The sequence below is a fragment of the Cynoglossus semilaevis genome, chromosome Z, assembly GCF_000523025.1.
Source record: "Cynoglossus semilaevis isolate Cse_v1.0 chromosome Z, Cse_v1.0, whole genome shotgun sequence".
Taxonomy (NCBI): Eukaryota; Metazoa; Chordata; class Actinopteri; order Pleuronectiformes; family Cynoglossidae; genus Cynoglossus; species Cynoglossus semilaevis.
In genome coordinates, this window is record NC_024328.1 from 14,645,786 (window position 1) to 14,649,360 (window position 3,575).

The following is a 3,575-nucleotide window of genomic DNA, read 5'->3' on the forward strand; positions in this document are numbered from 1 at the left end:
TGGCCCCAACCCCCCCCCCCCCCATGACCCTGATAAGGCGATAGAAGATGAATGAATGATTAGATGAATGATGAATGAAAGTTGTCGTTCGATTCTCACCCTACTATTACTGGCTTCGACCAGCAGGTGGCAGCACATACCTTTAATCAGCGTAGATTTGTGACTCAACGTGCAGAAAAATGTTAAATCAACATATATAAATGATTTAATAAACGTGTTACATAAAATATAATTTACATATACATGAACACATATATGTATTGTCTTAACATATATATTTTATAGCTATAATAACATGTATAAATTACATATATATATAAATATCTACATTTGTTATATGTATAATATATATTTTTATAATACCTATATACATATACATAAATATATATTTATATACGTACACATATACTATATATAGTCGAATGTCTTTGCGCACGTCTGCATGCACGATATGAAAGAAAGAGAGAGAGAGACTGCATTGTCGTCGTCGTATAACCTTGAACGCTCACGAAGCTGCGGGGAACTCTGAGCAGCTCATCAAATATTTACAGCGCCATCTAATTCAGGAGATTGTGTGTCGGTTCCGTCCTTAAGCCTGAGGGCTGTCTGCTACAAGTCTGCAGCCGGGAGGGAATCTGTCGTGGGTTTAGTCGAAGATCGACATGGGGGGGAGAAAAAAAAAAACCCATTTCATCGCAACAAGTTCCTACACGCGCTGCATCGACATCGGTCCCGGAAAAGGGACTCCCATGTAGTTCCAGTTCTCCTGTCTGTCCTGGGTGAATTTCGAATATTATCCTGTTTAGTTGAAGGCAACGCCGATATACCGGCAGGAATTGAAGAAAAATCTCGTTTAGCTATTATCTTTTTCTTTGTGTTTTTATAGCCGTCTGCTGCCACCTAGCTGAAGAGTATTGAATTTGTTTCTGCCTTTCGTGCGTTGATGAGCAAAGCAAAAATGATACGCAATGGATAAATAATAAGTTTCCCATGGCGCGCTAGTGGGCCACAGGACAGAGGTTGGGGATCACTGTCCTGAGGTGAAATACAAATATTTATATTAAATAGTTACAAATAAAAAAAACACGCTTTCTATTGTAATGCTCTCAGTTCTATTTCTCATTTGTGGCACGCCTGTGATGCTAACGCTAATGCTAATGCAAAAAAATTATTTCGCGGTTCATCTTTCGCGGATTCACGACTTCGCTTCGTTTTTGAAACTATGTATAAAATCTACTGTATCCTGTATTTGGATCTGCGAGAGATGTCACAGGAATGGGATGACGATATGGTTCGATCGGTCCAATTTTGCGACAAAAATCGACGACGTCGTGACTGCCTACAAGCTACCGTTCAACTGGAAAAAGAAGCAGCGAAAGCAACGATCGCGATGTTCAAAGAGCCAGTTCCTGCTAATAGTACTACGGATACAGCTTCGTAAACCGTGGAAGAGGTGCCCCAAGAAATGGCACCACCCTCTGGAGAGACGTAAAATCAATCATCGGCTGCGCCGTAAAAGCCATCGTCACCTTCATCGTCATCATTTTACTGCGCACTAAATATGGTGTCACGACTTTGCGGAAATTCAGATCTCGCGGCAGGGCCTTGGAACCGATCTACCGCCATAAACGGGGGGGTTATGTAACATTCGAGGCAATTTGTCAACTGATAAATTAGCAGCGCCCAATCCCGAATGTGGATTTTATGCAGTCGTATTATTTGAAGATTTTTTTATTATTATTATTTTTTAATTATTTTTACTGTTATTTTTGAGCTAGGGGGCCACTCCATTGCCTCGGTGGGGGGGGGCGGGGTGGTGAACGGATGGGGGAGCATGGACCATATGTGCACATTTCTCACCTTAATGTAAGAAGAATGTGTGGAGTTGCTGTGCAAATTTGTATGACGCAAATATAGAGGTGTCGTCTCTGGGTCCACATTCTGCAGTTTACAGAAGGCGTTTGTGATGTGAGAGAAATATTTAAGCTAGATTGATCAAAGAATGTAATATACGTATATATATGTATATATGTGTGTATATGTTAGAGGTGAATTTTTGAGCCCATTACGATTTTGACTTCCCAATACAGACTTTTCTGATATTCTGATTCTGATATTCTGATATTTTTTTCAATTGATATGTATATTTTCAAAATATGTGTATATTTGTATACATGTATATACATATATGTGTATGTATATATCTATATTTTTACATGCATACATATATACACATATATGTGTATATGTGTATGTATATATGTGTATATGTGTATACATGTGTATATATGTATATATGTATACATATGTGTATAAATGTATATATGTGTATATGTATGTGTATATATGTATATATGTGTATACATATACATATATATGTGTGTATATGTGTATATATGTATATATATATGTATATTTATACATATACATATATGTAGGGATTTGTATGTGTGATATGTGTGTGTGTATAATCATGGAGTACTTCTCCAGACTGGGTTTGCGTCAATAGTGCATAGAGACTAAAACTTGATGTCTGTCACCAGGATCGGTACCAGATCTGTTCTTCAGGTACATCTTCTGTGGAAGGGTCTTACAGCGAGTCTGTTTGTCCATCTGTTCTTGTTGGCAGACGTCATTCGTTTTTAATCTGGATTAAGTCTGCCGATCTGTCACAAAACCAAAACTAGCCTGCAGAGTGCGAGAGAAAAACAAAACAAAAAACGTAAATACACATAATCAGTACTTCATAGGAAAATTCCATTTCATTTATATCTTAGATTTATGCAAATATCCTGTATCAGACAGTATCAAAATACTAATCAATACATTGAAATCAAAACACATGACCTGCAGTATATATTAAATATAAATGTATATATATATATATATATATATATATTAAAAAATGGATGAAGTTAAAGTTGTCCTAGCGCTGAAGACACAATGTACCACTTTGCTGCGAGAAAAAAAAACCAAAACAACTCACAATCTCATGTTGGCTGTGAATTTTCACACCGATCTCATTGTTCCTGTTCTTGTATGTAAATGAGCTTCACATCGCAGCGCACGGTGAAAAATAGTTAGCGGATGATCATTTGTGCGGCGGGAGTTTTTCCTGCTTCTGTAAACAAAATAGTCCTAATAATATATTGATATATAATGATGTAAATATTATTTATATATATATATATATATACATATATATATATATATATATTATCACCATGCTTGTCCCTGAACACATTTCCGAATATATATTTTTATTTACTTTGGTTTTTATAAACGGGACAAAGACGATAGCTAGTTAAGGAATATGTTCGCCCACTTCACAAGATCAACCGATCTATCTACTGTATCGTAGAATTAACCTAAACTTCACCGAGGTCCCAGTCCAGTTTTACTAACAGTTCTAATGTAAGTCGATGGTTTTCACCTCAAAAAATATCGGCACCGCTGCCTTCCTCATGAATCCGTCAACCGAGCAAAGCGTCTTGTCATTAGACGATCTTGGGTATTTGCTTTTTTTGCAGTAGCATTAGCTGCGCACATGCGCTGCTGACTCCTACGCCCCCCCC

General features: G+C 37.2%; 1 protein-coding gene across 2 annotated transcripts in view; it reads left to right on the plus strand.

The window, feature by feature from the left end:
• The window catches only part of LOC103398025 (spermatid perinuclear RNA-binding protein-like), a 30,585-nt gene that overhangs the window by 12,348 nt on the left and 14,662 nt on the right, over positions 1-3,575 (plus strand). The window lies entirely within an intron of this gene.